This window comes from Saccostrea cucullata, unplaced genomic scaffold (genome assembly GCF_032062105.1).
Source record: "Saccostrea cucullata isolate Sc308-1 unplaced genomic scaffold, CSIRO_AGI_Scuc_v1 ctg2183, whole genome shotgun sequence".
In the NCBI taxonomy this organism is placed as follows: Eukaryota; Metazoa; Mollusca; class Bivalvia; order Ostreida; family Ostreidae; genus Saccostrea; species Saccostrea cuccullata.
In genome coordinates this window covers 62,394-73,029 of record NW_026936848.1, presented here as the reverse complement: position 1 = coordinate 73,029, position 10,636 = coordinate 62,394, and the positions used below count along the sequence as shown (strand labels likewise).

Below are 10,636 nucleotides of genomic sequence, written 5' to 3'. Positions count from 1 at the left end.
ACATCTGAATCTTTTTCTGTTTCGTTTCTATGGCAACCGTGAGCGACTCATTACAATTATTTTAAAAGTAGAAATCACTTTGACACATTGCAAGTAATAAAAATTGAAAGTTTCAAAACGATTGCCTGAGTAGTTATTGAGAAAATCGAAATTAAAGAATTTGAACTTTCACCTGGTTTCCATGGCAATAATCGATTATTTGAAAATTTTAAATGCGAGTCGCACAACTACAGATACAATGACACAAATATATAAATTTTTCAGGAAAAGTATATATAGTTATACTCTGTCCCACCAAGTTACTGTAAGCACTTTTCGCATAATATCTCAAAATATATAAATACCTTGGCCTTCAACCCGCTTCCGATCGATAGATCATTTTTTTTCCAACCTTCCTCCATTTATCCGAACCCTCGAGGTCAACCAGTGTAAACACACGGCGGCAAATTCAAAGTCTACGGGGATTTAACATGGTAAACTCGTCCATTAGCGTCTAGAATACGGGGCCGGGAACCAGTTTTCGAAGGGAGTAGTCGTTCTTTGCAAAGTAAATTTCCAAAAAATCGTTAAAAATTAAAGGAATTAATTTAAATTGCTTTTATTGATAATATAACTTTTACTTTGATGTAAAATAGATTTTAACAGCATTTAACAAATTTAATTATAAACTACGAGAAAATAGTCCGAATTTAACGAAGTACAACTTGTGGATAATGGCTGTTGACATGATGATGCAAGCTCGCCAGGCCCAGTGATTAAAACGTAAGTTGTTTATTTATTCTATGGTATTTTTGGAGCTGTTGTTGTTTTACTAGCTTATATACACACAAGAAAGAAGTGTCTACAAATGCTAAGAATATATATATTTCAAAACGCGTGATATTGCTGACATTAGAACAACAGCTCTCTTGTTAGTGCTCATGGTTAACCGTTCGTGTTCTGGAACGGTCTGTATGTAAGCCCATGTGTGAAAAATGTAAAGGGGTGTTTCTATGATTATAAAAGAACACGAATATGGTTAAACAATTAGGTGAAATAATACCAAAAAGAAAATAACAGCTAGTTAACATAGTAACTAAAGTTTAAAAATTTTATTCCTACTTTCATTTTCCAATTTATTATAACATTTCATGTACATGCATTTGGCAAATAAATAACAAGTTAGAGATCTAAAGTGCATTTTTATTTTTTCATTTATGTGTAGTATCAACACCCTGGGGACATCAAAACAGAGTTTTCAATAGATAACACATTTTGGAATTATTTTTCAAAACTTTTTGTAATATTAAAATGTGCATGTATTTTTTCATCAAGTGTTTGGATTGAGTTCTAGTATAATGGTCATTTATGTACATGCATGCATATTGATGATTTAATTAGCAGAACCAGGCATAAGGTAGATGAATATGCACGCACTGTTTCAGAAAATAATGATTTGTCTTGACCTTGCAGTTTAAATGGAAAAGTAATTATATATGTAGTATTCATGAAAGGAGTCCCGTGGGGATCCAGGTTAGAATAGGTCCTCTACCCCCTTGCTTGTTGTAAAAGGCGACTAAATGGGGCGGTCCTTCGAATGAGACCGTTTAAACCGAGGCCCTGTGTCACAGCAGGTGTGGCACGATAAAGATCCCTCCCTGCTCAAAGGCCTTAAGTGCCGAGCATAGGCCTAAATTTGCAGCCCTTCACCGGCAATGGTGACGTCTCCATATCAGTGAAATATTCTGGAGAGGGACGTTAAACAGTATACAATTAATTAATTAATTATTCATGAAAGGAAAACAGAAAAAAATAAATAAAAGAACATGTCTGAATAATTTGATCAGCATAAGAAGTTAAGATAAGCTGAATCATTTCATCTGAGTACAGGCTTTTAAATAAAATTGATATACATGTAACATCAGATGGAAATTTCCATTAATACTAGCTGTCATGCACATATTCAGAGTTCAAATTCTCAGTCTGGTTATCTCGAAAAAAAATTTTGATTGCCCTGTCCCAACCAACTGGCTAAAATGACTCAAAACTTTTTTTTTAATCTCCAGGAAGCAAGTAACTTTTTTTATATTCTGGAGAATAAATTATTAATTTATGATTAATTTTTCTGAGAATAATTTTCTCATATACCTTATTACCTACCAACCTATAAATCATGAGTTGGGAGAGGGCAAGACTATTTTAAAGCTGCACATGGCCTCAACAGCATCGTTTTTATACGCCCGTCTTAAGACGGGACGTATTATGTTACAGGCTTCGTGTCTGTCTGTCTGTCCGTCTATCCGTCCGTCCGTCCATCTGTTAGCTTTTCTCGTGTCCGGCTCATAACTTTAATACTATAAGGCCTAGAGTTATCAAACTTTGTCAGCTGATACATCTTGGGTAGAAGGTGTGTCGCGCACAAAAAGTAGGTCGCTCTGACCTATAATTAAAAAGTTATAGCCAAATATGGAAAAATCCTGTCCGGTCCATAACTAGAAAACTGTTAGACTTAGAATCATCAAACTTGGCCAGTTTATGCATCTTAGGTAGAAGGTGTGTCGCGACCTATTTCAAGGTCACTGTGACCTTTAATTTAAGTTGAATTTAATAAAAAAAAATGTTTTTTTTTCTATTCATTTACACATTCAAAAAAATGTAAAACTATTGCACTAACCTTACTAGAAAAATGTTAAATCAAGAAAATACATATTTTTTTAGCATATACTTGACAGCAATCTATAACAAATATAATGTATGTTAGAGAAATTCCACCACCCCCATGAGTCTAATTATCAAGCACTGGTCAAGAAGAACTTTGATAACAGAAAATTGCATGTCAAATTAGAGAGAGAAATTAATGAGTTTAGTGTGAGGAGTAGCTGTAAGAGCATCGGTGCTATCTATATCCCTTGAGTATTGGGCCAAATGGGTAAGCCTGTTGAATTAAAAATAGCTCTTGTTGGCTAGCCGAAGTTTTAAAATGAATTTGATGAGAAGTAATTAAAACAAATTTGATATTGCATATTAAACTATTTTGATATTACATAATATTATGAACTTAAAAATTAATTTTATGGGGGTAGGGGTGGAATCTGCATGTCCATATGAATTGCATATTAACAATTAACTGTCTGACATTAAATCTAAAAAAAAATCATTGATGTTTTATATGTTTTAAAAATGTTTTATGGTAGATAGTGCAGATCCAATAATCTTTTGGGAGTAATGAGTAGACAAGCATCCAGTTAAAGATTAATTAATGTGTTCAATGTAGGAAGGCTAGCTGCATGTCTCTTTCATTTCTTCAGAGCATGGTCTTATCTGTATCCTTCGGGAATTAGACAGAACTGTTGGTCAGTTTATATTTGATGGCCAGCCTTTTATTTCCAAAATTAACAAGGTAGAGATTAAGTTGTGAAGACTAATTTGATACTGTTTAATATGATAGGCATTTGGCAAGGTATAGAAATCTATGAATGATGCGATATTTCTTATAATTATAATAATCCACCACAGGAGATGGATAAACAAATTTTTTAAGGTGTGTAAAAATCATTGAAATCTTAAAAACAAGGTTGACATGATTTTCCTGCACTTTTAACTGTTTAAGATACATTGTAATTGTAATTTTTTGACGGGCGTATCATGCTGTGGTGTGGCACTTTATTTTTCTGTAAAGTCCTATACTGCTTAAATGTGAACTTAATTTGAAAATTTCTGTTTCCTTAATCCCTAGATTTTCATTTAAAGTACTTGTTTTAAAAACCGTAGGCCATGATAATTATACCCCCCGCAAACGAAGTTTGGGGGGGGGGTATATAGGAATCACCTTGTCCGCCTGTCTGTGCAATCGTGTCCGGTCCATATCTTTCTTACAGAGGGACATTAGAATCTACTACTCCACACATAGATTGCCCATGACCTAAGGGTGTGTCATGACCTTGACCCAAGGTCATTTGGGGAACTTCAAGGTCACTGGAAGAAAAATTTCATATTTCGTGTCCAGTCCATATCTTTCTTATGGATAAACTTGGTAGGTTCTCATTTCACACAAAGATTGCCCATGACCCAAGGGTGTGTCATGACCTTGACCCAAGGTCATTTGGAGAAGTTCAAGGTCACTGGAAGAAAAATTTCATAATTCGTGTCCGGTCCATATTTTTCTTATGGATACACTTGGTAGGTTCTCATTTCACACAAAGTTTGCCCATGACCCAAGGGTGTGTCATGACCTTGACCCAAGGTCATTTGGGGGAAGTTCAAGGTCACTGGAAGTAAAAATTCATAATTCATGTTTGATACATATCTTTATTAAGGAAAAACTTCTGAAAAACCCAGCGGGGGGTATTTTGTCCCGTTTGGACAATTCTAGTTAAAATATTTATGTTTGATGTACTCTGACACATATTTTTCAAGGTGGGTAGGTAGGTATCTTTTTTTTTTGCTTAATAGTATTGATCAAATTGATATCAAAGTGTCATTAAAAAATTCCAGACTCATAAATTTATTAATATTTTCAATACACACTGGATATCTAGACAGATGAAATATTTATCAATAAAAAAAATTTAATCTAAAAGCATCCAGTAGAAATCACATACCACAATTTTAAAAGGAAACAGTATCTATTTCTAATAAATAAAACATTTTTTTTAAGAAATCAAAACTTCAAAGTGCTGAAAAAATGATTGGGTTGGAGTAGTTTTGATGGGTCAGTCTGAGTACATCAAAGAAATTTGTTTATATTGTTGTCCTTATTTGCTAGTACTGTATTTGGTTGACTTGAACTTTGACCTACTTTACAAAGATACCCCAGAAAATTTAAATTAACTAAAGACTTTTGAATATTGAGTGACGGGTGTTGATAATTAACATTAATTTTATACATGTTTATGAGCTCATAAAACTGTTTTTTTAAACTGTATGATATTCAGTAAACCGCACAAACTGATATCTTAAATATTATGAAAATACATTGGGATGGAATCCCACAAAGTGGATCATGCAATAAGACAATTGCTTTGAAACACGTAACACATGTAAAATGATAAATAATTATTTATGATGATTTTAACTTAAATATTCAGTTGAGGGATGCATTCTGTATATGCTAGTAGCATAAAAATAGCTGACCACTCTTAGATTTTATAGATACATCTTTAAAGATGCTAAAAGCAGGTGACATATGTGTTCCTTGGAACACTATAGTTTATAATGAAATTGATGTCCTGTACTCTTTTATGACACTTTATCTTCTTTCAGCAATGTTAAGCTTGATTTAGCCACTGCAGTATAAGGAGAGAAGCAGACCAGAAACCTTTGACTAAAGCAAAGATGATATGCATAACAAAAGCAGTAAGTTTACTATAATATTCAAGATCTTCAAAATATCCTGTCTCTTTTAAATACATGTATTGAGAATGATTTTTTGAAGCTCTGAGCACCTGTCAGATGTGTATACATGTTACAATTTTCCCTCTAATCTTTCAAGTGTATATTTTTCCCTCAGCATTCGTAATCTTCTTCCAGAGAACTACTGGGCCAGAAAAGTTGAAACTTATGCAGAAGCATCCTGGGGTAGTGTAGATTCTAAATTATTTAATTATGACCCCTGGTGTAGGGTGGGACCACAATAGGGAACTCAAGTTTTACAATGAAATATACAAGAAAAATCTCTAAAAAATCTTCTTCTTGGGAATTACCGGTACTAGGCAAGCAAAGCTGAAACTTATGAATCATTGTGGGGTAGTGTAGATTTTAAATTGTTCAAATTAAGACCACAGGGGTTAAGTTGGGTCACAAAAGGTATAACAAGGAGGAAATTTGGTAAAGAACTGCATGGTCAAAGCTATTCAGGTAATTATAAGTGATGTGGCTCATGAGCCTCTTGTTATATAAGTCGTAATATTTTACAGAAAATTTGAGAAAATATTAACTGCAAATCTGTGTCTAAGCACCTGTAATACTGCACAATCTCACCACTTGAAAGAATAAACAAACATTGATAAAAAAAATATAATTATAACTGAAGCATAGAATATTTGATTATACTTTTATTACTTACAAAATTATGTTTTTATAGGTTGAATAATTCACAAGAGTCCAAAGTTTTGATGACCATGCAGAGTCGAGATATTGTAACAAAGACATGCCTGCATTAAGAAGACTGTTCACTTAATTTTTCAGAATAAAGTGTCAGATTGAAATCCATCTTATGTTGGACTAAACAATCAGGACATTCTTCTGGATCACAGGTAGTAAGTGTTTATATGAATGAGAAAGATTTTGCTCTTCCTATGTATACTTCAGACTGGAACCTGAAAATGAGAATTGACCAAATATATGTATTTTTAATAAGTAAACAATTCATATTAATATGATGAGCACGATCTGAATTTTTATTGTATCTTTAAATTTCACTTTGCACAAATTTAAAAGTATTTTTTATGCACTGAAATCTTTATGACGAATTAAAATGTTTTATCATTATTTTTTTTTTCAGGCACAAAGTATTGACAAAACCAAAGATTACCTGGTAGTCTGCAAATGGAGTGATCATTGGATGAGCCACAACAAGATTTTCCTCGGAAATTTTAGAATAGAGACAATCTCCATCTTCAGTCATAGATGACTGATGTCGACATTTTCTCACTTCTGTTTCATGTCTTTTCTACAGCATGGACTCCAGCATCAGTGGGCTCTTGACTTTTATAGACATTTATTCTTCTGATTTTGATCTAATATCCTTAAATATAGGACAAACAATTCATTTATCTTTTAAAATATTTTTAAATTTTACTTAATAAAATGATGAAAACAGTTCAAACAAACTAGTTTATCCTATAATCTAAAACTGTTTTATGTTTCAAGAAATTATAATTTTACAAGACTTAATAAAAATCTGTTAAGGTACTTGGATCCTCAGCCAAGAAGGATAACTCTTTAATTTATAATTATGACCCCCTTCGAAGAAGGGAAGGCATATTGCTTTGCTGCTGTCTGTCGGTCGGTCCACTTAGTTTCCGTTCATTTTCTTCGCAACTGTTGCACATACTGAAATGAAATTTGGTATACAGGTTTATCACATGAATATCTAAATCAAGTTTTGTTTTGGGTATGATCACACCATTTTTGACAGAGTTATGCCCATTGGACTTAGAAAAATTTCCAATTATTTGCTGTTTCCTTTCACTTTTTTTTGCAGAGGTTGCACATACTGCAATGAAATTTGGTATGCAGATTTATCAGATAAATATCATGGTCAAGTTCTGTTTTGGGTACGATCGTGCCATTTTTGACAGAGTAATGCCCTTTTGGACTTGGAAAAATTCCATTTTGGGGGGAGGGGGGCATAAGTGTTTTACAAACATCTCTTGTTCAATTCAGAATCTCAAAATGAAGCTTTAAAAATTAAATCTTTTCTTGCAACAGTTTTCATTTTATCATGATAATGTTTATAACTTCTCAGTGTCCTTTAAGGTTGTTTGAAGTTCTCAGAAAGGTCTTGTAAAAAGTCAAAATGTTTACCTTATATAGTAAAACTCTGTTAAAGAAAAGTCAATGGGACCTATGTAACTACTTTGCTATAACCATAATTTGTTTTATCCGTATAAGGAATTCATTACATTTACATAGCTGGGGATCCAAGGTTACCTCGCTATATCTGTGAAATCACAATATCTGTGTTCGTACTAAACAAGTTTTAGTGTAAAAGTATTTCGAAATTTCTTTGCCCATTTTAGACAGGTATAATAAAATGATTCCAAAGTATTTTACAATTTTAAAAACAATTTTCTCAATATTCTACCATAAATAATTTTTAAAGATTCTAGACAAATTTTTGATATAAAATCTCTTACTTAAATTACTTAAATATGAATTTTATTCTTAATTCACATAAATAAACAGAAATAATGATTTGACATTTGAGGGCAAGACAGCCCCTTAACAATGGGCCGAGACAGAGATATCTCGGCCCCGAGAGCAAGACAGCTCTACTCAGGCCCAAAAAAATAATAGTCTTGTTTCCTGTTACCCAATCTACCCTAATTTTTTGCACCTGACCCTAAAGTTTTTTAGGTTTGGAAAAAATCTGGAATTTCCATAATTTCATGTTCCAAAACTGAAAAAAAAATAATGTATATTCAAGTGGTATTTTATGATACTATATGTTTTAAATATGGATTTTCATAACATACCACTTGAGTCATGCATCAAAAGACAAAATTTAATTTGTAATGAAAATATTGGTCTATGACATGTTTAATTTGGTTTTTTATTAGTTCATATCGAAAATAAAAAGAAATTAAAAAATAAAATAATTTTCCTGCCTACCTACCCAATTTTTTCCAGGCTGGTAGCAGGAAACAAGACAATTATTTTTTGTTGGCCTTGCTAGGCGCTGTCTCACCTAGTCCAAAACATCTGTATCAAGGCTGATACACTATTAGGTATATGATATAGGCATATATGCATGTTTGTGTACTAATTGTACTTTGAAAATTTACAATGAATAAACTTACTTTGAAATTTTACTGGGACTCAAAAATCAAACTCGAGAAACCTGCATTATTTCATACCTTCAATATACATGTATCTGTAGGTACTTATGGCTTAATATATATAATGTACATGTTTGTGCTTTTCTATCTTGTAGTTGCACCAGGCAGCTATTCAGATTCCTGCAATGAAAATTTTTGTTCTGAAAACTCATAAAATATTTTATCTGTTAAATTGTTTTATTGAAATAGAGAAGGGAAAAAAATTATAATATATTTTTAAAAATCATAATCCTTCACCTTGCGTTATGTATTTTAATTTTATGTGTATAGGAATATTTTAAATCTTGGTATTCTGTTATATTTAAGGTAAACAAAAATGTATATCCTGGGTCTGAATTTACCAAACACCGATATTACAGGAAGGTTTGTAAGGGCAAGGTCAAAATTCATTGGTGACGTAGTTTGATGCAGACAACAAATGTTGTTTTGCTCTAGATTAAAAATAAAATATCAACGAAGGATTTATGTGTTCAAAGAGTTGGAAGTATAACAAAGTCAAGGAATACTGTGGTATGTGCATGTGAGGACATCACTTGTTCACATACTGTGACATAGAAACGATAATATGATACTTATTTTGACCGTGTGTTACAGTTTTTTAACAAACTATAAGGAGTTGGATTTATAAGGAAAGCTAAGGTGAAACGTTAAGGTAAGGCAGCATTTATAATTTTTAAAAATCTTAATACTAGTTATATTACTTTGATTGATCTCTAGCTAGTGTTACGTTTTGGCTGATAAATTATAAAACTAATTTCACTTGAGCTAAATTTGCAGTAGCCTAGCCTCGATTGTTTTATCGAAATGTTATGTATGAATTGAGTCATACCTCTTTGCCTTTATGCAGTGAATAACCCTTTTATGAATCTTTGGTCCCTTCGGTCTCGGTCTGGGTATGAAAGTTTTGTTGAAGACGTAATTTCTTGTAGTATAAATATATACTTGGAAGTCTCGGGCGTTATAGGTTTTTCGGACGTCGATAACCATAGAGCACTCCCGAACGTGTGTGACGTCATTTCCTTACTGACGGCAACGTACGGAAAATTACGAACAATGGATGATCCCCTTCCGAAGTGGTGGCCATTTTGACAATGTTAAATCTCCGTAGACTTTGAATTTGCCGCCGTGTGTTTGCACTGGTTGACCCCGAGGGTTCGGATAAACGGAGGAAGGTTGGAAAAAAAATGATCTATCAATCGGAAGCGGGTTGAAGGCCAAGGTATTTATATATTTTGAGATATTATGCGAAAAGTGCTTACAGTAACTTGGTGGGACAGAGTATAATGACATAAAAGACAAATTGAATCAATATTCTATATTCATTTTTTATGTTTCCATAGATTACATAAAAGTATATATATTAAATTTAGTGATGTAAAGTGAGTAGTAGTTTTATAGTGACCTACCATAGTATATTTGCACTACTTTGCTGACTAAGTAGTGGTGGGATTCGAACCCACAAGTCCCTACAAATAAGACAGTTATGGGTAAATTATACAGAGGTTTGTAACTGACAGACTGGGAATGTAAACACATACAAGGATAAAGGGTTGAAAATAGGATTATACATGCAGAAGTTAAAACACCTACTAAGTACTTAGGCCCTTTTTTTTAGCCATTTTGTATTTTTTTTTCTTAAAAATTTCAAGATATTGAAAGTGTTTCATTGTAAATTTTTGTCTTTGTCAATGTATTGAGTAGTTAATACCAAGAGTAAAGCTAATTTATGCATAGTAGGCCTATGAAAAACTTTATTTTATGTTATCTAACAAAAATTTGAAAACATTTTTTTTTTTCAAAAAAAAAAGAATGCTTACCTACCCGGTCTAAAAATTATAGGATGGCAATTGCAAACAAAGATTTTTTAAGCTTGGCCTTATATATAACACAAAGCGCAGAACAGATATCTTCTCTGGTTGACCCACAACCCAAAGCTGATTTAAAATACTCTGAACTTACCTTAAGGGCATACAGTAAAACCTAGTTTTAGCTTCTAACCTTACATTTAATGTCACATTTAATAATAATGTTTTCAATGCAATTGCTTGCGAAATTTTAAATTTAATTATTTTCATTTCTGAAAAATTAATAATTGA

At 32.5% G+C, this 10,636-nt stretch overlaps 2 long non-coding RNA genes across 2 annotated transcripts; one reads left to right on the top strand and one right to left on the bottom strand.

Annotated features, from left to right (window-relative positions):
* Positions 1-614: 614 nt before the first annotated feature.
* Positions 615-6,569, top strand: LOC134246716 (uncharacterized). Its single transcript, XR_009987689.1, has 4 exons — positions 615-762; positions 5,242-5,334; positions 6,062-6,236; positions 6,482-6,569. It is a non-coding gene; the product is annotated as an uncharacterized LOC134246716 (long non-coding RNA).
* Positions 6,020-9,801, bottom strand: LOC134246718 (uncharacterized). The gene is made up of 4 exons (XR_009987691.1): positions 9,370-9,801; positions 8,559-8,660; positions 6,512-6,724; positions 6,020-6,296 (listed from the first exon to the last, which is right to left on the bottom strand). It is a non-coding gene; the product is annotated as an uncharacterized LOC134246718 (long non-coding RNA).
* Positions 9,802-10,636: the final 835 nt, after the last annotated feature.